Here is a 27,410-nt window from a genome sequence, read left to right as displayed (position 1 = left end):
TAGTAACAGTATCACCCACAGCACAGTGTCAAACCATGCCATACACACATGTGTAGTCAGGCTCCGAAATGTGTGTAGTACAATGCATACTGGCCACCAATAGAAACTATGGAGTGTTACTGTGTAATACAGAGCATGTCACCCTGGCCATGTGTCCACTATGCACATACATGCAGACAGTGCACCTCCACCATGTTCACAACTGTACACCTGCAAATCTGTGCTATACACATCCCACACATACTGTCCACTCTATAACACATGCTGCCAATACTGCACACATCAGCCAAGTGGCATGTGGCTGTACAATACACAATTGGAACCAACACTGGTGTAAACAACACTACAATGACAATCATAGCATTAATGCATCATGCCTGCTCAGCTACATCTTCAAGCATATCATTACACTGTACTGCTGACAACATGCTAACATTGCTTTAAAGACACCCTGCGCATCAGCACCATGGCAGCCTGTTCCTGCATCAATGTTACAGATGACAGGAGGTGGCACAGGTTTCATCATATGCACAGGGTGTGTTGTTGGTTTGCCAGAGGCCTACAGTGAGCCATTCAATTGACATGTGTGTGTGTGTGTGTGAGTGTGTGTGTGTGTGTGTGTGTGTGTGTGTGTGTGTGTGTGTGTGTGTGTGTGTGTGTGTGTGTGGGGCAAAAATACTGGAATAGGCCAATGTTGATGTAATGTGTGTGGGTATGTGTTATCCCTAGGTGTCTGGAGTATGTGTGTGTGTCTGCATGCACACAGTTCCACCATGTGGCTGCCATATACAGGTATTAGTGGGACAGCCACAGACTGTACCTGCGAGGCTTCACAGATCACCATCTCTGGCCACGGATACAGTACCTGTGCCTGGCAGGGGTGCTACTGACACTATCAGGTACTAAGCCAGACTGGGTACTATCCCCAGAGGTGGATAGATGTACACTGGACACAGGTCCCTGCTGGGACCATCCAGAGCCACATGCACGTGGTCTTCTAGGACGTTCTATGGACAGCCCACCCCCAACATTGCCGAGCCTGGTACTGGCACTACAGGAATGGCTGTGGCTTGAGGGACGTCCACGGCGACTGCCAGCTGCTGATGTTGCTGGCATATGCTCACGTCGATGACTCAACTGTCCCACACTGTCCTGACACATGGACATGACATTGCGGAGGATATCTAATGTCTCTCCCCAACGTCTATCAGTGACCTCGGTGTAATGATGGATGGCACCTGCTAGGTCACAGATACTGTCAATGAGGTGGTGTTATGTGCCCTCTGTGCCCTTAGTCCCTGTCTGGTGTACCATTCTATACATGCCTGTGCCTCCATGACAGCCTGGAACATGTGTGATGTTGTCAGACCTGTGGCACTTCTGCCAGTGGCATGATGAGCAGCAGTGCTCCTACGAGAACCCCTGGACATCTGCCTATGTGGTACCCTTCCAGACATCTGGGTATGGCTGCTGTGTTGGGATGCATGTGCCATGGATACCACACTGTCCTGGCCAATGCCAACTGTACGTTGTCCCGCAGCTATGGGCATTGGTGATGGATGTATTGGCAGTATGACTGTATGCATGGATGGGGTGGACAGCTGTGTACTGTCGATTGGTGGCCCAATGACAGACCCTGGCAAACATGCCTGTGCCTCAACACACCTATCATCAGTATCACTGTTTTGTTCAGTGACATCAGTTTCCCTAGCTGCAGTGAACCAGCCCAAGGTCAGCACCTGTGAGAGGGAGACAGGAAACACACTTTACGACCTGTACATGATGTCGGTACACATGCACACATGAACACATGCACACTTGCACACATGCACACATGCACACATGAACACTTGCACGCATGCACACATGAACACTTGCACACATGCACACTTGCACACATGCACACATGCACACAAATGCACTCATCACTAAAACACACACACACACACACACCACCAGCAATCCAGAACATACTCAATAGCGGGTGAGGGTGGGGTACAGTATCACAAGGCAAACAGTTATATCACATGTGTCAGCATGCAGGACGAGTGTTTCACAACAGCATGCAGTGCGGGTGTTGACAGCCCTTGCCATTAACACTATACATGTCTTTGATGCATGTGTGTTGTTGTTCAGTGATTGGCCTCACCATGGAACACAATGTGTACATGGACACGACAGTGCTGTGCAAGTATTATAAGCTCTGCAATGTTCTGTGCACCATCTCTCACAGGTATACATACCATGGCTGGATGTGTATCTGTGTGTCACAGAGATATTAATTTCTGATTAGAGCATCTGTGTCTTCAGCAGATAATTGTGGACACAGGATTAGCACATGCATGTTATGTATACACACAGGATGAATGGTGCATGTTAAACTGATGGAATACCATTGCTCAGCATGTCCATTGTACAGTGGCTATGGTGAATGTAGGACATATTGTGGACATGCCAGTGCCAGACATGACATGGCATGCTACAACACAACTGCAACATTAAACATCACACACAGTGTGTGTCATGTGACCTATACACTCAATAGCATTACATGACATATATTTGTCACTTTGTACAAATGGTGATTGCTATGCATATTATGTATAGGTGCCTATGTTTGCACACACACAACACTGAGGTGCATAGCAGGTAATGCTATGTGTAGTACTGTGGTCACTGTAACTGGATGGGGTGTACTACCATGAGCCATCATCATGCAGCATCATGTGGTCACACAAGGCTACTAATGTGTGCCACACTGGCACATACCATGCTGTACCAGAAATGCAGTACCATGGCTACATTCACCATTTCACAGCCAGTTGTTACATGGGTTTGTAAGGTGCACAATAGGGGGCATTGCCTACCATGAATGTGTAATGTGTCAAAGTGTGTCGCACAGACACATGTGAGGCATCTACCCCTCAGGTATATTATGTGTGCTGTGTGGATGAAGTGTGGGATACTGTGGTGTGAACTTACAGCGGGCGTCTGAATACGCCATGTGTAGCATGTTAACGTGTACTGCGTATGACATTCTTATGTATGTTGTGTGCATGTGTATTGACTCTGCCTATACAATGTCCACATCAGTGTTGCCACAATTGTGTGGAATGCTCTGTGTATTGTATGTGTTATAGGCAGCTACCCACGTTACTGGGATGTGCATAGTCTCACAGCAAACATGCACAGCATGCATTATGCGTATGTGTGTTATGTGTACATGGCCTACACCTCACCTATGACATGCACATTTAATTAGCAGTATTAAAGTTAGAACACACTCACCCGCATGGGTCGGCTGCCTTGCTGTCACACCAGAGGGACCTACAAGGATATGAGACTGTCAGTGGCAACAACTGTTGCATTGCTACTGTGTGTTTGCAATCATACAGTAGTACAACAGTTGACAGTCACAAGCATACAGATTGTATTCTTAATTATTACCATTGCACAAAACTAGGCACCACATCATCTAACTACACAGTACATATCTCACATAAGCATGCTCTAACAATTGAGGTAACAGTAGTCTGCAGCTATGCCATGTTACCTGCATGTTCCATGTCAGCTTGCTGGGTGACTCCGGCCTCCATGATAACACACGTTAGTTGTTGGGGTTGTTTTTGGCCAGGAGCCACCTGGCTCAGGAGCAGCTCCTCCACTCTGGTAAGGGAGGATGGATGGCTACCCCCCCACCTGTGGCAAGCTGCTATCTGCGGATATCAGATGCATGCTGCTGGACATGTCTAATTAAATCACTGCAGTGATGGCGTACCTGCTCATATGTGCGGTTATGCATGCCTATGTCATTTAACCGATGGACAAGCTCTTGCCACAGCGCAGTCCGCTCATGCTGGTCCTGGCTGGTTCTAGAGAACAGCAGGGCATACTGCTGCACCAGGCTGGATGTTATGACCGCCGTGCTATAGGCGGGATTATGATTATGATAGCCCTGGAAGACAATGAAACAATATGTGTGAGCAAGTCATGAGGCACACTTATATTTCTTATGTATAGATATCAATTAACTACCATATATAGCAACCTATTGGCTGTCAGAAGATACACACTTTCAAAACCACATGTCAGTACTCAGCTCACAACTGTCTGACAGTGCCTGGCACAGTCTATATATCAAACCACATTTTGCACAGCAACGAACTTACAACAGTATGTAATACTATACAACAGTACATGGCACACTGTATGCGACACAATGCACAACCTAGACACAGGAGGTATATATCATGCTAATGCATCATGAAAAGTGTAATCCATTGCAATGAATGTAAAGTCCAGTGACAGTATCACTGGTATACCACACTAGTCGTTGATGGCAGACCCCTGCCTAACATATGTGCACATTCGTGAATATAGGTGGCATACTGCTGTACTACGCTATACATCTTGCTAGATACGCACCTATATCCTGTAACACACATATGACCGAGGCCATGGTACAGGCATACACACACACATCAGACATACATATCAGACACATAGGTATGGCAACACAGGTGACCTTTACCTGTGTACCTTACAGTACTGTATGTCAGTAGTTACGAGATCATATTCCTGAGGTATGTAATCTGTGAGGACTACAGGGAACACACGGAACAGTGGTTCCAATCAATGTGGACGTACACCATACTGTGCTGTTTAGGCATGCAGCCTCAGGTAGTACTACAGTTCATACAGGGGTTGGATTCGCCAGCAGTAACACTCAATAAGCATGCATGTACTGCTTTGGCCTACAATGGGCACCCCAGTCGACAACAAGGGACTATGTTAGAATGTATGGCATACTGCTTTTTCAGCCTAGCAATTGTATACACATATTTTGCTGGGATCACAGCTAGGACACATAATACCATGACAGAAACAGTTTCCCACTAAGCTATCACACATAAACTAAACTCTGACACATTCACAAACACATTCACCATCACACTCAGTCAAACTCACATAGCAGTTATTGCAGCAAGTACATGTGGGTGTGTATCACTTCACAGGTAGGTAAGAGGCTATTGGCCCTAGGACCTATAGAAGCCTAGCCATATGCTACCCTAGCCTTTGACACACAGGTCATTGCATTTCATGTGGCCCTGTCAAGCAGAGACACAGATGTGATTGCCTGGGTGTATTCACTATCTCCCATGCAATCTTCATGAATATTTAAGATGACTGCTAATTAGGATCTTTGTTTGCTATGGATAGTTGGTTTGTTACGGAGTATGGGATGACTCTGAGATGGGAATCTATCCCTCCAGCATGTGCTGTTTAATGTGGTCAGAAGGTTTTGGTCCCTAGAGCGTGTAGCATGTAGAGATTGTGATCTGTTTACATGTAGCATGTCCAACAGCTCTGTTTTTTACATAGCTTCGTATGTTAGGCAGAGGTCACCTCTGAATAGGCAGTATGTGACACAGTGTAGTTGTGGGTTTGTGAGATAGTCTGCATAGGGCATCTGTTTGAGGCTGGTATTACTCTTTGTGAGGTATGTCTTTCTCGTTACCAGTTGCTGTGGATGGCTTGTGAGGTACATACCACATGGGGCATTATACTCTATAATGGGCTTTATGTGGGATGAGTTGAGGGGAACACTGACCTATATTTCCCTGGATGACACACCTTTTGTGATGAGGTGTGGCAGGTAGACAGATTACATGGCTAGTGTGTCACTGTGATTATCGAAGGGGAGTCTACAGTCCACCTGCATCCCATGGTCTCTTATCACACTTCGGTGTTAAGTAGACTACCACCTATGTGGTAGTTCATGGGTACAGAGTTTTTGCCAGAAGAGATGCCAATGCAGTTTCAACATTGAGCTTGAGTCCATGGCTTTGTCACCAGCCATCTCTCTCTCTCTCTCTCTCTCTATATATATATATATATATATATATATATATATATATATGAAAACATAAATATGGACATACATTGGTGTACATATAGATAGCCATATAGGCACATATACGGTCCACCTTTCATGGTGGGAATATCAATTATGTAAAGGTTGCGAGGTATACTGTTATGTACTAATATTGTACAGTGTTGTGCGGAATGCATTGAGGTTGTCCTTAGCACATGTAGCTTTAGCAGGCCTCACTGGCTGCAACCCTGCAAACCTGACAATTCATACCCACAGTGTTTAAACGCCACATGTCATATACCAGCACTGTATGCTGTCTTGTTTGCCACACACTACAATCTACATAGAAGTATGCACATAACAACCTTCAACAACATATATATGTCCACCCTTCACAAACAGTTACAGTATGTCCCTTGCTCTATGCACATGTACAGATGTTAATATATCTGACACACACAGATCTCTCCGTATGTGTGTGCCATACACACACAATGTCCACACTGTTGTAAGTCCATGGATCTCACAGCTGACCTGCTGGGCCTTGCTGCAACATGAACAGGTGTCACATGTGAGCACACAGTAATATCAGAGGGTGTATATATAGCTGCAAATGCTAGATTAGCATAATAGCCTAGTACAGCTGTTGCCAATGCTAAGCTACACGTTAATATGACTATCATGCATTTGTTACTGTCACATCCTTGTTTATATAACTGTATGCACTACTCCCCCAAACAACCATTGTACACACTACTGTACAGAACAGAGATAACATGGATCAGATGTTTGACATTTAATGCTGAACTACATATATCACAGTCATATCCCACTGCACACACCTACACACTGATTTCTCCATGGCAGTAGTTATGCAGGGCATCTGTGCATAGATACATATTGCTGCCACATATGGATGATTCAAAGTATGTTGAGTACTCTTCAAAAACATCTACTACATGCCAGTAAACACATATCAGTTACATACATTTACTTTGTATGGGTTTGTATTATTAAGTTCCATGTGTGTAGTAATACAATTTATTTTTATTTTTTTTTTTATTTATTTTTTTTTGCTGTTGCTGTGGCTGATGCTGTTGTTGTTGCCGGTGTCTGTCTGTCTGTCTGTGTCTCTCTTTTTTGCTTTCTGGCTTTCTTGCTTGCTTTCTCTCTCTCTCTCTCTCTCTCCGTGGCTGCAATGAAATGATTGCATGTGTGGACAGCAAGTGCAGCCTGCTTTTAGAGGCATCTGCACATGTGCATGTGATGGCCTCTGCACCAATTGGTGGCCACCATTTGGTAATTGCATGCAGCCTGCTGTGTGGTAATTGCAGTACTCACTGTCACAGCAACCCAATGCTATAAATTGCTAGGTCAGGTAGGCGTAGGCCTTTCAGCTTTCCAAAGTGGGGCCCATGCTTGTTTGCTGTGGACACCGTAGTGTAAGTCAGAAGGTTGGTATACTTTTATATGTTGCTTAGGGTGTAGCCAGTTATTTGTATGTTGTACTCAGACCTGAATGTTGCCTCTCCCAGTACACAGTTGACAGTGTAGAATTGTGCTCACCCCTAGAAATGCTAACACAAGATACATGGGAGTATGGAGTTTCTTTACAACATCTACAATTAGCTGCCATACATATGTAGTTATTGAGATGTTTCCATTTGGCACATGGACTGTTTGGGTACATCTATACTGTGGATATTAATGTGCTCACTTCTGCAGTGTTTGTGCTTTTTATTTTGTTGACATTATCACAGGATGCTCATGAAACTGGACAATTCCAGTACTGGGTATGCCTACCCACATCCTTGCTGTACCTTGTACACACTAATATTTTGTACATTTGTGTGGGGATTGTCTTGCTATGATACTGTGTGGGGGTTGTGAAGTGCTGTTGTAAGAGTATTTACTGCTAGAATGTCTGGTTCTGTTATCACAGTCATGTAATGCAATTCCACAACAACAGCTGGTATAGTTCCACAGAACAGGTTTTGTGTTATGGCATTCCTACCTTTCCTTTATATTCATACATTCTGATGCATGATATATATATTTCAGCAACATCGTGCTGTATATCTACTGTGGCCTAGTGGTACTTCATGCAGTCTAGTGTGCCCAAGGTCCGGAGTTCGAGACTGGCAGTGGTGTTTTATTTTGCTGCTGAGCAGAACAAGGCCCCTCATATGCAGAGTGACTAAGGCACTTTTAAGCAGTTGTAAGCAGGTTTGCGCGACGCTTAACAATACTTAGCTAAGTGCACACATGCGCACACTCACGCAAGCCCGCTAACTACTGCTTAAAACTGCTTACTTCTGCTAACCCCCGTGCTAATTTCTTTGAAAGAAAAAAAAAATGGGGAGATAGGAAAGTGGTGAAAAAGGGGCACAAAGAGGGAAAGACAGTAGGGAAAACAGCTCGGGATGTGCAGGACGGGAGTAGGGAAGGTCCATAGCTGCCCATTTCTTTAACAGCAACAGCTGTGCATATACTAATAATTTGGATGGAATTTTGAAACCTTCCACCCCTGAGAGAGGGGTGAGGACAACAAAGTATGTTGTACTGCCAATTAAATTTCAATTTATGTGTCCAGTAGATGTGTGTAAAATGGGCAGCTATGTATGGGGCATAGTTTTTTTGTAGGAGCAGATTGCCCCTTTTTTTTATCAGGCGAGAGTGGTATGTGTGGTAGGGGAAGTAGGTATCTTTGGGGAGGTAGGTTGGGGAGGTAAACAGACAAGACAAAAAAGATGCATACAGAGGTGGAATATGACACATGGGGTGGGTGAACACCATTGACAGGTAAGGGTGTTTGGAAATTGCAAGCCCATGAGCCCACAGATGGCAACAGTGGAACTGACATCCCCACTCATGGGCAGTCACCACTGCACCTTCACAGCCCGGAGGGTGGCTGTGCTGGGGGCTGCGTAGGAGGGGCAGGATCACCCGTGAGTCACGCTACTCTTGCCTCGAGCTGGCATAGAGGATCAGTGACTGAACGCTTGATCTCCCTACGCACCACAGCCCGGACCGTTCGGAGGGTGATAGGTGGCCCTCCTCCGGCCACGCTTGCATGGGGGGATGAGCCCCATCCCCTGCAGTGCTTCCACCCAAAGGTGGCACAGGGCCACCGGAGGAGGAGGTCCCGGGCTGGGGACCGGACATGCTGGTGCCAGGTGCCATCGCCAGCTGAGGTGGGAGAGGAGGGTCCACTGGGACTGGCCTTCCCATACGTTCTATGTTTATAGGTTCATAGTTTCATAGGTTCATACTAGGCTATCTGCCCTAGGGCATTTATAAGCCTAGCCAGAGTGTGTTTGGCTTTTGCCACCCATTTTAATTTAATTTTGCTATGCCCTTTTTCGAGGTTAGTATACTGTGCCTTTGTCTAACAGTGACACAGAAGTGATACCCGGGGTAAACCTATGATCCCCCATCCACTCATCAAGATTCCTCTTGAAGAGAGTCAATGAGGGACTCTGCCTAACCTGGACTGGGATTTTATTCCAGAGTGAAGGGAGCCTCTGGGTTATGAATCTGTCCCTCCAGCATGTCCTATTTATTTCAGTGCTGAGGTTCAAGTCTCTCAAGTGCGTAGCTCGATGGGATTTAGATTTTCTGAGGTGCAGCATGTCCATTAATTCCGGGTTGGACATGGCTTTATACGTCAGGCACAGATCGCCTCTGAGCAGGCAGTAGTATGCCACTGAGTAGAGCTGGAGTTTCTTTAACTGGGCAGCATATGGCATCTGTTTGAGCCCTTTGATCCTCTTGGTGAGGTACTTTTGGGGTCTTTCCAGTTGCTGCAGGTGTCTGGTAAGGTACATCCCAAAAGGGGCATTGTACTCAATTATGGGCCTGATGAGGGATGAGTAAAGAGGCACGATGACCTCCCCTGATCTAGATGTGAATCCCTTCATGATTAGGTGGGCTATATAAAATGTTATTCTAACCACTTTGGCCACGTGGTTGTCAAATGAGAGATTGCTATCAACTTGGGTCCCCAGGTCCCTAATGACTTCTTCTGTACTTAATGGATTACCACCTATGTGGTAATTTGTGGGCACTTTGTTTTTGCCAAAGGGGATGACTATACACTTTTTGGCGTTTAGCATGAGGCCATGGCTCTGGCACTAGTTGTCTGTTTCTATGAGGCCCTTTTGGAGGATGCTTGTGTCGGCTGGAGAGTCGATTATAGCGCCCAGTTTGCAGTCATCTGTGAACTTGGTCAGCCACAGTCCGTCTGTGTTGGCCTGTACCTCCGAGAAATATATACCGAACAGGAGAGGTCCCAGGACTGAGCCTTGTGGGATGCCACTTGTAACTGGTTTGGAGTCTGACATGGATCCAGCAATTCTAACCATGTGGGTTCTGTCCTTGAGCCAGTTTGCAACCCATCTAGTGACATAGGGGTTTATATTTAAGCTGCTGAGCTTATCTATAATGCCCGAGTGGGGTATTGTATCGAAGGCTTTTGCGAGGTCCAGGTAGGCTGTGTGGACCACCTTCCCCTCGTCAATGGCCTTGGTGACTGTTTCAAAGAAATCGACCAGGTTTAAGAGGCAGGATCTGCCCTTAACAAAGCCGAACTGGGTAGGATCCAGTGTCTGTAGGTCCCCAATATCTTTTTTTATGAGATCCATGATGATCCTTTCCATAGCTTTGCAGACCAAGCTAGTCAGGCTTATGGGGTGATAGTTTCCAGGATCTGTTGAGGCACCACCTTTGTGGAGAGGAACCACTGTTACTGTACGCCACTCTTTGGGTACATATCTTGTGGTAAGGCTGAGATTGAACAGTAGTTTTATGTTTGGGTTTAGCTCTTCTTGGAGTTCATGTAGGATGCAGCCCGGGACACCGTCTGGTCCCATTGATGCTGCGTTTTTTGCTTTGGAGAGGGTGGCTCTTACCTGAGCATCTGAGATGTCAGGGGGGCAGCACTCTTCTGGGATAGATATTTACCCTTTTGGTGGGGAGGGGGGGGAGAAGTTTGCACTGAACCTGTCAGCTAGGATGTTGGCAATGTCTGTGGGTTCAGTGTATTTTTTGTCATTTTGGACTAATTCTGAGCATATCTGGGAATTACCACCCAGGTTCCTAACATAACTAAAGAAAGCCTTGTGATTATCCTTAGTGTCCTGTGCAATTTTTCTCTCGAAGCTGGCCTTAGACGATTTTATGAGTGCCCGTAGTTTTTTGCTAATACTGATCAGAGATGCCTTCCCTTTTTGGGATTTTGCTCTATCATGTAGTAGCTTCCTCCTTCTATTGTATAGTTTGTTTATGGCTGGGGTCCACCAGACCGGACGTCTGCCTTTGGAGGATTGGGTCTTGGTTTTATTTGGGATTGCATGAGCCATGCATTCCTGAAGAATGCGTTAATAAAGGATTCTGCGGTCTGGGCCATATTTTCCACAGGCCCGGGGGCTTTGAAGGATTCTACCTCGGTTTTGAGGAGTGTGAAATTTGCTTTAGAGAAGTTTTTCACTGTGGTTTTCTGGGCAGGGGGTGGGGTCGGGATGTGAATATCCATTGAGATTAGTTTATGGTCTGATCTTACCAGTGAGGGATACACTTTTGGTCTGGAGCATAGAGTCCCCATGTTGGTGATGATCAGGTCCAGTATGTTTTCCCCTCTTGTGGAAATGGTAACAAGTTGTTCCATAGCATTTGAGTTTATAAATTCTAGGAACCTTTGAGCTAGGGTGTTGGAGCTAGAGTAATGCTCCCAGTCTATGTTTGGGTAGTTGAAGTCGCCCAATATAATGGTGTTTGGAGAGACCTTCATATTTTCCAGTGTTCTCAGGAAGGCTGAGTGGGGTTCCTGGGTTTGGGAGGGTGGTCTGTAGCAGGCTATAAACTGGAAGGCAGTTTTACCCACTGTTAGTTGCACATGAATAGTCTCTGATGCTTCATGCTGTGCCACCAACCTGGAGGTGTGGGTATCTTTGACGAATATTGATACTCCCCCTACTTTTGTGGTTCGGTCCAAGTTTTGGGGCTGAGAAGCATGGTATGAGGTATAACCTGGTAGTGCTGGGGTGCTCTCGGGAGCCTTGAACCTTGTTTCTGTTACTGCACAGATATCGATATTCTCCATGCTAAGGAGAGTTTTGAGTGCATGCATCTTGAGGTTTAGACTTCTGGCGTTGAGTAGCATTACTCTTAGTTTCTTATCCCTTGTGATACCTATGGAGGTGGGTTTGTCTTTTGAGCCTTCCCTAAAAAAGGCACTATGGGGGTAGCGAGAGTCTTTGCCAATATCCGAAAGCCCAGGTGTGACAGGTGCAAGCCGTCCCTAGCGCAGCATCGTGGCCTGTCAAGCATGTCATCCCAGGCTGGCAGGCATTGGATCCCCTTTGAATGACACCAATACTTAAGCCAATTGTTGAAATTGATCATCTTGTCTTCATATTGTGGCATCATTCTTGGTGAGGGTAAGATGCTACTCAAGGTCAGGGTCATACCGGCCTGGGCCACATGCTCAGAGAGCTCCTCTATGTCTCTTTTCATGTAGTCCAGGGAGGTACATCTCAGGTCATTCACACCAGCATGGACAATGACTGAGTCATATTTGAACTTGCCTTGGAGTGACCTAAGTGCTTGTGTTATGTGGCGGATCCTAGCACCCGACAAACAGCTCACCTTGACCATCTCCTTGTTCAGCCTGGTGAGCGGGACATTAGTGTGCCTGATGATAGAGTCACCTATTACAAGTGTATCAGGTGTGTTGTTTAGCCTTAAGGGCTGTGACTGTTTGGCACACTGGCTTTGTGAGCTATGTGTTGCACGTGTTTTGTTTTGGGGTAGCGGTTGCTTGGGTGTCTGCTTTGGAGGTCTCTGCTGCTTAGGCAGATTTTTATTTAGAGCCTCCGAGTATGTTTTTGTGTGTTTCTGTGTTTGGTTTGCTGTCGAGGTAGGTCTCTGTGAGACTGGAATTGTAGTGAGTGTGGTTTCCTTCTTCTCCTGACTGGTTATGCCAGTACTGAGTTGAGAGAGCTTATCCTCCAGTTTGGCTATATGGTTGCATCTCTCACATGTGTTGGAATTTGTTGGGAGGAGGAGAGGGTTGTCTGTATACATGAGGCAGTTGTAACATTGCCTCAAGAATCCCAGATTCACCAGCTGGACCGGAGAGGAGACTGACAACTGACCTTTGGACATGCTAGAATAGTATTGGGAATTCCTTTATAATTGAAAAAAAAGGGCCAATGGGGAACAAGGTACTCAAGAGGAGTTTATGAGGGTGTAGTGCTTTTAATTTTTTAGTGCTGACTTATATAATTGCTTTAGTGAGCAAGTGCCAGGTAACAAATGCAATGTGTTACATGTAACTTAAATGCAAAAATGACAAACAGTAACTTTCTTTCAAGTGAAACAAGGAAATAAGTACAGTAAGTAATGCAGATGTCACTAGGGATCCACAGAAGCGCTGAAAAGCTGCGTTTTAGGTGGAATTAGCATTTCAGGGAAATAACAAGCAAACAAGCATACAAACAAAGCTAGATTCAGCAGGCCTGGATCTAGTATATGCTACAGCAAACAAGGTGTACCAATTCCAGTAAGAAACAGTTCAAATATGGAGGCACTATAAGCCTTTAACCAGAAATTCCCAGCTCAGAAGGGCAGAGTCCAGCCTCTCCTCCCACAAGAGTGCAGACCACGAACCTTCTTAATGTAAAATAACTGGCCTGAAGTCCAAGTGCTTAAACCAGAACTAATACACTTTTAGAATAACAGACACTGAGTCCTCAATCAGCAGTTCCCAACTTAGAAGGAGGTAAGCTACCTGTCCTGCCACCACAGTGCAGGCCACAAACCTTCCTAATGTAAAACAACTGGTCTGAGCCCAAGTACTTAATCCAAAAGACTTGGAATTATAGCTACACTTTAATCAAGTTACTACCAAGCAGTATTAAATACAATTGAATACTTTAAAGAATGCCTGGATTAGTGCTCAAGTTGTACAAACAAAGCTAGATTCAGCAGGCCTGGATCTAGTCTATGCTACAGCAAACAAGATGTACCAATTTAGTAAGAAACAGTTCAAATATGGAGGCACTATAAGCCTTTAACCAGAAATTCCCAGCTCAGAAGGGCAGAGTCCAGCCTCTCCTCCCACAAGAGTGCAGACCACGAACCTTCTTAATGTAAAATAACTGGCCTGAAGCCCAAGTGCTTAAACCAGAACTAATACACTTTTAGAATAACAAACACTGAGCCCTCAATCAGCAGTTCCCAACTTAGAAGGATGTATGCTACCTGTCCTGCCACCACAGTGCAGGCCACAAACCTTCCTAATGTAAAACAACTGGTCTGAGCCCAAGTGCTTAATCCAAAAGACTTTGAATGATAGTTACACTTTAATCAAGTTACTACCAAGCAGTAATAAATACAATTGAATACTTTAAAGAATGCCTGGATTAGTGCTCAAGTTATACAAACAAAACTAGATTCAGCAGGCCTGGATCTAGTCTATGCTACAGCAAACAAGGTGTACCAATTTAGTATGAAGCAGTACAAATATGCAGGCACTATAAACCTTTAACCAGAAATTCCCAGCTCAGAAGGGCAGAGTCCAGCCTCTCCTCCCACAAGAGTGCAGACCACGAACCCTCTTAATGTAAAATAACTGGCCTGAAGCCCAAGTGCTTAAACCAGAATTAATAAACTTTTAGAATGACAAACACTGAGCCCTCAATCAGCAGTTCCCAGCTTAAAAGGATGTAAGCTACCTGTCCTGCCACTACAGTGCAGAGCACAAACCTTCTTAATGTAAAACAACTGGCCTGAAGCCCAAGTGCTTAAACTAAAAGGCTTAGAGTGAGTTACACCAAGCAGTAATAAATACAATTGAGTACTTTTAAGATGATGCAAAAGCAAAATAAAGTAGGAAGAAACACAAACACAGTAAAAGCAGATACATTTTTTTTTTGAGTGAGCAAATGAGATAGGCCCAGGAGGAGTATCCAAGTGCAAATTTACAAGAGGGGTGAGCAGTTTCAAAGCCACCAAGATTAACACCAAGACAAAAACAGGGAGGGTGGGTGGGGACCTACTGAAAAAACAGTCAACTTCTAGCTAGATATTGCTCAACGCAACACAAACAAATTACTTTAAAAAGTGCAGATAAAAGTTACTTAGCTACACTTATGCATTAAAGTTGATATCATGCAGGTCTTAACCAGCCAAAGCTCACAGTTTAAACAGAAGATAATTCACTGTACCACTTGTATAAGACAGAAACTGAATAACAATGAAAGAAACTTCCCCCACCTATCACTGGCTATGCAGGTTTTTAACAAGCCTTAACTGAAAATACCACATGCACTACTGAAAAACAGTCAACTTCTAGCTAGATATTGCTCAATGCAACACAAACAAATTACTTTAAAAAGTGCAGATAAAAGTTACTTAGCTACACTTATGCGTTTAAGTTGATCTCATGCAGGTCTTAACTGGCCAAAGCTCACAGTTTAAACAGAAGATAATTCACTGTACCACTTGTATAAGACAGAAACTGAATAACAATGAAGGAAACTATCTCCACCTATCACTGGCTATGCAGGTTTTTAACAAGCCTTAACTGAAAATACCACATGCACTACTGAAAAAACAGTTAACTTTTAGCTAGATATTGCTCAATGCAACACAAATTACTTTAAAAAGTGCAGATAAAAGTTACTTAGCTACACTTACGTGTTCAAGTTGATATCATGCAGGTCTTAACCGGCCAAAGCTCACAGTTTAAACAGAAGATAATTCACTGTACCACTTGTATAAGACAGAAACTGAATAACAATGAAGGAAACTACCTCCACCTATCACTGGCTATGCAGGTTTTTAACAAGCATTAACTGAAAATACCACATGCACTACTGAAAAAACAGTCAACTTCTAGCTAGATATTGCTCAATGCAAAACAAACAAATTACTTTAAAAAGTGCAGATAAAAGTTACTTAGCTACACTTATGCATTCAAGTTGATATCATGCAGGTCTTAACCGGCCAAAGCTCACAGTTTAAAGAGAAGATAATTCACTGTACCACTTGTATAAGACAGAAACTGAATAACAATGAAAGAAACTACCCCCACCTATCACTGGCTATGCAGGTTTTTAACAAGCCTTAACTGAAAATACCACATGCACTACTGAAAAAACAGTCAACTTCTAGCTAGATATTGCTCAATGCAACACAAACAAATTACTTTAAAAAGTGCAGATAAAAGTTACTTAGCTACACTTATGCGTTTAAGTTGATCTCATGCAGGTCTTAACTGGCCAAAGCTCACAGTTTAAACAGAAGATAATTCACTGTACCACTTGTATAAGACAGAAACTGAATAACAATGAAGGAAACTATCTCCACCTATCACTGGCTATGCAGTTTTTTAACAAGCCTTAACTGAAAATACCACATGCACTACTGAAAAAACAGTCAACTTCTAGCTAGATATTGCTCAATGCAACACAAACAAATTACTTTAAAAAGTGCAGATAAAAGTTACTTAGCTACACTTATGCGTTCAAGTTGATATCATGCAAGTTTTAACTGGCCAAAGCTCACAGTTTAAACAGAAGATAATTCACTGTACCACTTGTATAAGACAGAAACTGAATAACAATGAAGGAAACTACCCCCACCTATCACTGGCTATGCAGGTTTTTAACAAGCCTTAACTGAAAATACCACATGCACTACTGAAAAAACAGTCAACTTCTAGCTAGATATTGCTCAATGCAACACAAACAAATTACTTTAAAAAGTGCAGATAAAAGTTACTTAGCTACACTTATGTGTTCAAGTTGATATCATGCAGGTCTTAACTGGCCAAAGCTCACAGTTTAAACAGAAGATATAATGAGAATATGGGTTAGTAACAGATGACAGTATTCCAAATTAGTTGTAACAGCATGCAGTAGTATTCCCATTAACCCAACACACAATAATTCCAACAGTTGAACAGCAAGCATAAGACATGCATATTTAGAACAACAGTGGACATTCCAACAGCATGCAGGGTTGATTGGTGGCAACAGGCCACCAAGATTGTGGTATGTGAACAGGGCACATGCATCAAAGTACATGCAGATATTTATAAACCAATAGGACATATGTCCCAACAAAGTTTTTCAGATTACACATACCCATTTAGGTGTGGAATGGCATTATTTATGACCATAAAGTAGGGTGTAAAAAGATTACTCCATTAACAACTTATATATACTTAGAACTTTACTCTACATTCCTACTGACTGCAGGTATATATCCCCTACATGTATTACACTAGGCAGTGTCCATTAAATTGTGAAATGGGGTTTGATAGTTGTTTATATACCTGACCTGTATCTGACATACAAACTGTTCAAGATGCAGATGCTACTGCTGCGTATTTGTATATTTCATTTATATTCATATATCTACATATCTGGCAGTCTTCAGGTGACATTATCAGCTACATTTACACAGACCCCTACATTTTTAGCAGCACACTGACATTTGTGGGGAACACAATCAGAAGCTACTCATGTGCCAGATTAACCTATACATGCTAGCCATGAACCAACAGTTGAGGACTGTATATATGCTTAAGAGCTACTGGCATTCCCTTCATCCACTTTATATGGACCTACACAAGTGTGGATTAACAGCACTTAATACAACTGTACTATTTCCATAATGCAAGGGTACAACAACATATCAAAGAAAGTGATACAGACACAGTCCAGGAATTATACCTTTATTAATTACATTACACACTTTTGTAGTGGCTCTCTCATTCATTTCATATTTTGGTGCATGCAGAATACTTTTATTCCAGACTTATTATACCTTTATTAATGGGTTATAACACTTTTTCACACTCTGTCACTTATTTTATATTACAATACATGTAGAGACTTTATTCAAGACTTATTATACCTTTATTAATGGGTTACAACACTCTTTTTCATGCTCTCTCACTTATTTTATATAATAATACATGCAGAATAATTACTAACCTGCCTGGTGGCGCAGCCTTAGCAGCCTATCGGCATAGGCTTGCCGATTCGCAGCATGGACACCTGCAGCTATGAAGTAAATGAAGGGATATTGAGACATACCTATCCATTATATGGACTACAATAGCATTTCTTACATACTTCATTCCATGGCTACCTACTCAGTAGTGGGGCATCTTGCATGTCACGGGCCTCCTGTATCCATCGGTTCAGTTGGTCCTGCTTCCATCTCTTCAGGTCTGAATGGTGGTGATAGACCTGCTCACCAGTCCGAGGGATGCCTGTAGCACTGGTGGGATCATGAGCTAACCTGTTCCAAGCCTCCACTTTGTACTCTGTCCCTTGGAACTGGCCCTGCAGGAGTCTTGACTCATGATGGTGAACAAGGAGCCAAACCATGTATTCTGACTCCTCAATGCCCCACCGTTGCGCTCAAAAGTGAGTACCCTCTCCAGCACCGGCCATTCTGACTGCAGATGGGAGCTGCAACCAGTTATGGCATGTATTCCCACCTATGGAGCTTAAATATGTCTCATTTCCCGCACTTATTTGTGATTGGCCATTTTTGAAAATTCTCAGCTAACAGCAAACCTGCTTAGCAATGGTTAAACTTTCATTTATAAGTATATGTATGTAAACAGTGCATGTTTATGCTAAGCTGTCGTGGCTTAGTGGTTCAGTACTTTGATTATGGTGCACAGTGTCCTGGGTTCGAGCCTTTTCATTGCTTTTTATTTTACTACTGTCCAGACAGGCTAGGGGGTGTGGCTGTGTTTAGGCGACTTTGCTCAACTTTGCTCTACGTTGCTCCACGTTGCCCGACATTGCCCTACGGTGTGCTGGTTAGCGCAGTGCACAGCGCCGTGCAAACCTATTGCGCTATGTAAAGCACTGCTTAGCTATGGGCAACTATATTGCACTAGGTAAAGCGCTGCTTAGCTATGGGCAACTATACTGCGCTGGGTACAATGCTGCTTAGCTATAGGCAATTATATGTCAACATCCTTAATGCTGCTCATCTTCTTAAATTTATATATATACATTTTGTTCACTAATACATTGGCCATTTCAATGCTTTTTACTAAAATTTCATTCATATATGTCAGGAATTATTTTATATACTAATTTATAACATAAAATAGAAAGGGGAGTGGTGGGACTAGAACTGGGAATGCCTCCTCTTTGTGCGAAGGCTGTACCACTACGCTATTGCTATTTGACTTAATTTGCATAAACATTTCTTATTATGCTCTTCGATGTCGAAATTGCTAACTGTAGCTAAGCAATGGGCACACCCGCACACACACGCGCAAATACGGGCAGCTATATGATGAATAATAAAAAAAAATTGTTTTACTTTTTATTTCATTTGTACAGGGCTTTTTAATGTGGGGAGTGTAGTGTTGGGGGTATACACATTTGAGCGGACTCGCTCATATCTGTTGACATTTGCAGAGTTAGGCACTTGCAGGGGCGTGGATATTTGGACTGCTCGGCAGTCTGACACGCCCCCTGCACTCCTACATGCTCCGTATTAGCCTGGGAGTTGAGTCAGCGCGCCCTCATGCATATGCATGATGCGCTGACATCTAACTCTTAGACGGCAGTCTCCGAGTAGGACTTTGTTCATCCTACACGGAGGATTACTGAATAACCCCCAACATCTTCAAATGTAGCCACAAATAAACATGAACATAAACATCCAGATTATCTTTCTGGTAGAATGTTGGATTGATTAAGTGTTTAAAGAAAAGGAAAATATTCAATATGTATAAAGATATCCTACTCATCTTGATAAAAGAAGATCAAATGACGTTAGCAAAGAACTGAAAATAAAAACCCAGGAGGGGAAACTGAGTTATGAAAAAAGTTAGTTGAAGATATATTTAATATAAAAATATTATAAACACATTTATAGAATCAATAAATAACATACTATCAGTATACTGAAAATGAATAATAAAGTACAGTTGTTTAAGTAAATAACAGTAGATGTGTGAATGATCACTTTTCAGTAGCCTTCACGATATGGGTTATATCCTGCCAAGGGTATAATAGCCAGCCAGCTTCCAAAGCTTCAGGGCACCTTCCAGATGCACATACAGTCATGCAGCTTGAGGTGAGCTGACTAAAAACACAGGTTTAGGTGTCAAGCCCTTCAGAGCTTTCATGCCCACAGAAAGAGGGAGGCTGAGCCCTGAAAGGACAATGCTAGGAGCAACAAAAAATAGGTATTCACACCCTTGCAAAAACAACATACCAAAAAACAAGTGGGCGGAGAGAGAGAGTGGCTACTGCAACAGTGATTATTGAAACATCTACTGTTATGGCAAGTTTCCTTACACAACTGTTTGTTTATCATATTGATCACTCCTGCAGTAACCTTAGCTACATTTGTAGGTTAGCCTAGTTTACTACTTTTGGGGGTGGGGTGGAAGGGGAGGCAAGGGGTCCAGGAGCCCTTGGAGAATGGTCCTAGCAAAGCCCAATCTAGACCTAGAGAAGGAATGAAGCTTGCAATGCCTTGTAAATGTATGTATAGAAGACTAAATTGCTACTTCTAGAATACTTCTAGAATCCAGCCTTTTCCAAAAAGCTATAGATGAAGCCAAGGTCCTAGTAGAGTCAGCCTTGACCCTGCCTGGAATAGTTTTGTTGGGGTGAGTATAATAAAAGGTAATAGCCTGATGCAACCATTTGGAAATAGTATGTTTGACACGGGTTATCTCATTGTAAATTCACAAGACATGAGCAAGTGATCCAAAAATTTGAAAGATTTAGTTCTCTTAAGATAGTACCTGAATTGTCTGTGGGCATCCAAGTCTTCTCTAGTAAAAAATTCAGATCCCAAAGAGGGACCGCTGGTTTTCGTGGAGGCTTTTTATTCAAAACCCCTTTCAAAAAAATATTGACATAAGAATGCATTGAAAGAGGAGGATCCATGAACAGACACGCTGAAAAGGCTGATAAATGAAATTTGACAGAAGAGTAAGAAAGGCTATAGGATAGCAACTCACACAAATGCTGTAAAACCAGAGAACAACTAGCCCTAAATGGATTTTAGTTATGTTGTGGCACCAACTAGAAAACCTTTTCCTTTTGTGAATATGTGATTTTCTAGTAGCAGGCTTTCTTGCATTCATTAGTATCTGCTGCCCATCCTCAGTACACAGGTGCCTAAAGGGAATTAAGACGATGTAATTTAGGAAGTCAGTTGAAGTTGATTGGGGTCTGGTGTATCACACATCCCTGATCTTGTATGAGTAAATCCATTCTGTGAGGAAGCTTGTTGTAATTGCCTCTGGCCATTTCCAAAAGAAGAGAAAACCACTGTTGCTTGTGCCAGAAAGGAGTCACCACAATGATCTTGGGAGATTCCATGAGGGTCACCGAATCTAGGAATCTAAACTTAGTCATTGACTCAAACAAAACATGCTGGACAGACACATATGTGTCTCAGAGATTGCCACTTCTTTGGCACAGGCTTCCTATTCACATTAAGCAGACCTCCTTCCCTGGACCTCTTCAAATGCAGTTTAGATCAATGGATGGGGACCCACTGAGTCACACCTGGGGTAGTGCCTCTGTCCCATATGGCCAGGGGCAACCTGTAAGATACTCAACACATAGACACAAATCTATGTCATCCTCTTGCCCCTAGGGGCCATATACTGGGTAAAATTGGGTTATATTGGCTATGCTTGTAAGGGCCCTTAAGCCATTAGCCTTGTAATCTCCTGTGAGCCTATGAATCTTCAGATGTACCCTGGATATTGGTGGAAAGGTTGGAAAAGCACGGAGGAACATTCCTGTACAAGGAAAGGAAAAGGCATCTGTCTTCCAGGACTTCTTGGATGGAGTCCAGGGGTATAGTCTTGCCAGCTGATTGTTCAGAGAGGAGGCAAATAGGTCTTTTTGAGGAACTCTTCATAGATGGATCAAGTCTTGGAAGACCCCTGTAGGGTCTACAGCAACAGTTTTACTCTGACAGAATGTTGGATACCTGAAGAGTGAGATTGTGCTGTGAAACTATATCCAAAACTAACATGGCTAGTTAGAAAAAGGGGGGGGTTGCAACCTAGTTGCCCCTTGCTTATTAATATACCACATGTTGGTGGTATTGTCTGTGACAACTTGAAGAGGCCCGGGTGATCAAAGATAATGCAGAGTCAAGTGTCTTAATTAGGGCAAGGATTTCTTTCACATTTATGTGCTTTCATCTGTCCTTGGTGTCTCGCAATTTTTTTCCCTTCTGAAATTGCTTTCCAAGCAAATTCTGAGGTGGCTGTGGTAGGTGACTGCAGGAAGGAAGAAGTGGAATCTGGATTCTGGGAAATTTGCTGTCTAGACCAATTGATTTCTGTTCTGACAAACACCAGCACTGGTATTTGAAAAGACAAAGAATGCCTATGCTAGGACCTCAGATACCATTGTATCTTTCTCATATGGAGTCTTGCCAGCTGCATCATGAGAATTAAGTATGCTATGAGCCCCAAAATTCTGAGGTATTCCCTCATAGTGACTGAAGTCTGAGTGGAAAACCTTAGAACTAGATCTAGATATAGATCTATTTTTTTCCTGTGGAAGAAAAGCTCTTTGACCTGAGGTATCTAGCTGATACCCAGAAACACAATTTTGAGTGAAGGAGTCAAAAAAGACTTTTGAATGTTTTCTTGGAAGTATGTGTAAGAGATTTCTCACCCAAGTAATAGATTCCTAAAACTTTGAAAAAGACTCTGGAAAGATCTGCAAGTCATCTAAATATGGAAGGTAGAGAACTGATAATGTGATCCAGACATACAAAACCTTAGCAAAAATGCCTGAAGTCTGGATGAATATGGATGTAATTATAAGCATCTTTTAAATCTAATGTTACCAAGAAATGTACGAGGAATAAGGCAAGGTAATAGGTTGCGGAGTGACAGCATTTTGAACTTAGGCACTGTCACAGTGAACCAGTGTGTTTACACACACAACATATATGTACCTGTGCAGGCCATGAGGGATAAGTCAAGTACAACATGTTAAACCTGTCTTACAGCAATGCTGTCCTTGCACCAGTGGCTCAAATGTGGTACTCTCTCAACTGTAACGCTTTGGTGCCCTGAAAACCCGTACTTCAGAAGTTCTTCAATTAAAAAAAAAATTACCTCATTGCAGACAATTGTGACTCACTCACACTGGAAGGGCAGATCTTTGCAGCACTTTGCAAAGTCGGACTCATTTAAAATTAAAATAATAATCAGAAGTCAAGTAAACTTTTTGAAACTTGTCACCCAATGCTCTCACCCAACAACACGCCTAATTCAACTAGGGAGATGCAGTTAGGGGAGTATATTTATAAAAAAAATAAATAAATAAATCACCTGATGACCACAAACTCCAAGTGCATATCCAGACGTATTAGGAACCTTTGGTGACAGTGTAGGATTCTTTGTGAGGAAAAGATGCACCTAAAGTTGAATCGGAAAAACATACTGCCAAAAGTACTGTACATTTTCCAGTTTCAACTTATATTTTTTAACTGCACTATGAAATAGAAAACAGACTGATAGTGCATTTTCTTTTTCATAGTGCAGTAAAAAATATAAGTTGAAACCAAAAAATGTACCATTTTGGTGGTATAATTTTCTGAGTTCCAAAAAAAAAAAAAATAGCACATTTAAAAAGGGGCGGTGTTCACCCCTGAGCCCATGCCTAAATCCGCCACTGCTAAAGTATCGTTATAGAAGAAGAAAAGTCGTTCTGGCATATGAACTATTACATTATGTAACTTTACAAGCAGTATTAAACATGAATCTATATCAATTTAATTGCAGACTTAGATATAAGGATTAGAAATGACATATGAAGCAATTTAATACAAGACTAAGACAATCATTTATAATTTCAAGAATACCTGAATTGTGCAAAAAGCTTTCTGCATGGATTAGGTCACCCAGTACTTTAAACACATTAAAACAAAACCCTGATAATTGGGTGGGGAACTGGTATACGATCCTGAACTACAGGAATTACTGTTCTTTGATTGTGTTTGACCAGAACACTGTAGCCAAACTTATAGTGGGGTAGACATCCCCATTTTGTTCACACTCCTTTGCCTCTGTAAAAGAAAATAGGAAGGACTTAGTATAAAGCTGACCCTGTGAAAAGAGGAGGAAGGAAACAAACATGCAATAGAAGCAAAAATACTAATGTGCAGTGCTTGTTAACAGTACACAGCTGGCTCGTTCTCTATAGCCCATAACCTGTGCCTTCCACTGGTGAAGTAGGTCATGGTGGTGTCACTGCAGGTTACTATAATGGTGCCTGCATTTCTTACCACAATGGATGATACCAGTCTCATCACACAGTGTCCTGCCAAGCTGGTGCCAAACATCCAATTTATATAATGGGCCATCATAATGGACCAGAAAGCAGTCCTTGAGTCCTTGTGGAGAAGATGCAGGAAAATCTTGCTTGATACCTCTCTCTCAGATTAGGCAAAAGGAATGCTAACCAGTGCATGAGGAGGTCATGAGCACTCAGTAGGTCAATGCAAGGGATAAAATTATAGCCCTGTTTGCACACACATTAGGACATCATGTGAGGTGGGCCATAGGATAGTTATGGTGAACTATCCCTAGTGCAGAGGCAAAGTGCTATGACTATGAGCTTATCAGGCTCTGTGTATGACCATAGTATGCAGTTGTCCCATTAGCATGAAGCTGAGGAGGAATGAGTAGGTCAGCTTTTCTTGGGAGTGATAGTGGTTCAGAGAGAGAATCACAGCAAATTCTCACTAGCATAACTGCCATGCTGCAAGGTATATGTTACCACAATATAAAGCATGATTGCAATACTGCAGAAGACCATATTAAGACAAGAAAGTCAGGAATCAGGATTTCACTGAAGATATTACAATTTAAGAAAGACATACATAAGGAAGACAGTACATAAAGTAATGTACCTCTGCACTGTACTGAATAGCCATAGAGCATGGCAGGAACAGGGCAAACCACTACATGTAGGTGAGGTTAAAATGGCACATGATCATGACAGTTACACATCCATCTTTAAGAAGGATAACATATGGCAGAGAATAGAGTAGTTATCACATGTAACTTTCATGGAGCATTCCACAAGGGCATAACAGTTACATGTGTGGCTGTTGAGGGGCACTTTGTGGCCTATGTGCATTGACAGTAGAACATGGTATAAAGGGCACAAAGAGTCCTGTACTTAAGTAAAAGCAGGACTATGTATATAGTGAGTGAGGGATTGTAGAATGATAGGGATTACAAGGCAAGTGAGTACAGAGACCATTTGTGCCCGGCCAATTCACACCCTCATGTCATACCCTCCATCCTTCATTAAACTCCCTGCAATTACAATTTGTGCCACAGAGAAAGTTACCTAATGTGACCATTAAGCCAACCCCAAACCCCCTAAATGAGGGGATCACACTGAAGGGATATATATCTTACCCAATGTTTACCTCATGTCTGGAGTAAATTGCCCTTGCATTTCAAACAAAGTGTCCCTACTTAGAAGGTCAGTCCATGGATGAACTTGCAAATATTCATTCGACTGTCAAAATCTGTCTTGAGGAATGCAATGATTTCACTTTGTTTGAAATGCAAGGGCAATTTACTCCAGACATGAGGTAAACATTGGGTAAGATATATATCCCTTCAGTGTGATTTATTTGTAAACTGGTAGAGATATAATTTCTATGTTTGAGCATTTGTGATGATGCTGGTCTTGCAGTGATGCAAGAGATCAAGAAGTAGTGGGCCCCTAATAGTAGGGAATGCAAGACACTGATATCCACATAAGAGGCTGCATGAGACCCAGTATAGGGAAAGGGATTCAATCCTGTCCTAGTAGCAAAAGATCTTTACAATAGTAAACTTTTAAGTTAGGTACCTCCTGGGGCTCTCACATTGCTTGATGTGCCTGTATAACTACATTTTAAAGGGGGCATTATGTTCTATAACTTATTTAGGCCTAATTGGAGCTGCATAAACAAGGCTGGTAACTTCTTTTGACCTGGATGATAGCTCCCTCTAGGTGGCCTTGACTCGGGTTCAAGTCTTAGCGACTTGATGAATTAAAGATCCAAAAAGAAGTTGGTTCTGTGCTAGTCCGGCGAGGTCCTTCAACACCATCCCTATGGTTGTCATCAATGTGTTCAGCTATCTGGTTGCAGGTCACCCTCTTTGCCTGGTTCCTTTGATCTTTCCAAACATAATGTGTTTAGCCAGTGATCTCGCTCTTCTGATGATAGGCAGTCGTAACTTCATCATTTGGGCTTCAAGTGACATAGCCAGTTTGATCTCTTCCAAAATTAATTTGCTAGTTCTTCTGGCAGTCCACAGCATGCAGAGAATCCTTTTCCAGCACCAAAGTTCAAACGAGTCAATCTTCTTTCTGTCCCGTTTCTGTACTGTCCAGGTTTTGCATCTATAATTGGCCGCTGAGAAAACAATGCATGGACAAGTCTAATCTTCATTTTGAGTGTTATTTCCTTGCTTTTGAATACTTTGTCTAGAGCCTTCACTGTAGAGGGACCACGCGCTATTCTGCGAAGTATTTCTTCCCTGCTAGTTACTTGCATGTTTACAAAAGAGCCCAGGAGATTAAAATTCTTTATGACTTCTACCGTCTTCAAGCTCAAAATCTTCATCATTTTCTGTTCATAATCTTTATCTTGTTTATGTTCAGTTCTAGTCCCATGTTATAACTTTCGGCTTTAACTTTTCTCAATAGATACAGCATATCTTCTTTGTTGCTGGTGATGAGCATTGTGTCATCTGCATAGCACAGGTTGTTTATATTTCAGTCGCCATCTTTAAAACCGATGCTCTCTTCTTCCAAATTTGCTTTTCTGAAGATGGCTTCACTGTAAAGGTTGAACAGGTAAAGTATCAAGATGCATCCTTGCCTGACACCACATTTTATTGGAAAACAATCAGTGTTGCCATATTCAGTTCTCACTGCAGCTTCTTGATTTTCATAAAGGCTCTATATCAGCTGAGTTATGTGTTTGGGTATTCCAATTTTCCTAGAGTTCTCCATAGTTTATCATGAGCCACACAGTCAAAAGCTTTGCTGTAGTCCATGAAGCAAAAGTTTGCAGGTGTCTGGTGCTCTTCTCCAATATCCATCTAACATTGTCAGTAATGTCTCTTGTTCCTCGATCTTTTCTAAAACCAGCCCAAACTTTAGGTAGCTTTTGCTCAATGTATGATTGTATCCTGTGTTGTATTATTTTCAGCAGGATTTTGTGGCATGTGGAATTAATGCAATCATTCTGTAGTTGTTACAGGGCGGCCATGGTCGTGCAGCAGTTAGCATTGCCACCTCACAGCAAGAGGTTCTCCAGTTTGATCCTTGACTGGGGTGCCATCTGTGCAGAGTCTGCATGTCCTCCCTGTGGTCACGTGGGTTTCCTCCGGGTGCTCTGGTTTCCTCCCACATCTCAAAGACATGCTGTAGGTGGATTGGACACTCTAAATTGGCCCTAGATGTGAGTGTGTGCATGTGTG

At 42.7% G+C, this 27,410-nt stretch overlaps 1 pseudogene; it reads right to left on the bottom strand.

Annotated features, from left to right (window-relative positions):
* The window catches only part of LOC122807559, a 176,832-nt pseudogene extending 150,646 nt beyond the window's left edge, over nt 1–26,186 (bottom strand).
* Between the last annotated feature and the right edge of the window lie 1,224 nt (nt 26,187–27,410).

Source organism: Protopterus annectens, chromosome 7.part1 (assembly GCF_019279795.1).
Source record: "Protopterus annectens isolate FY-2018-M chromosome 7.part1, PAN1.0, whole genome shotgun sequence".
NCBI lineage: Eukaryota > Metazoa > Chordata > Ceratodontiformes > Protopteridae > Protopterus > Protopterus annectens.
This window is presented reverse-complemented; position numbering and strand designations above follow the sequence as displayed.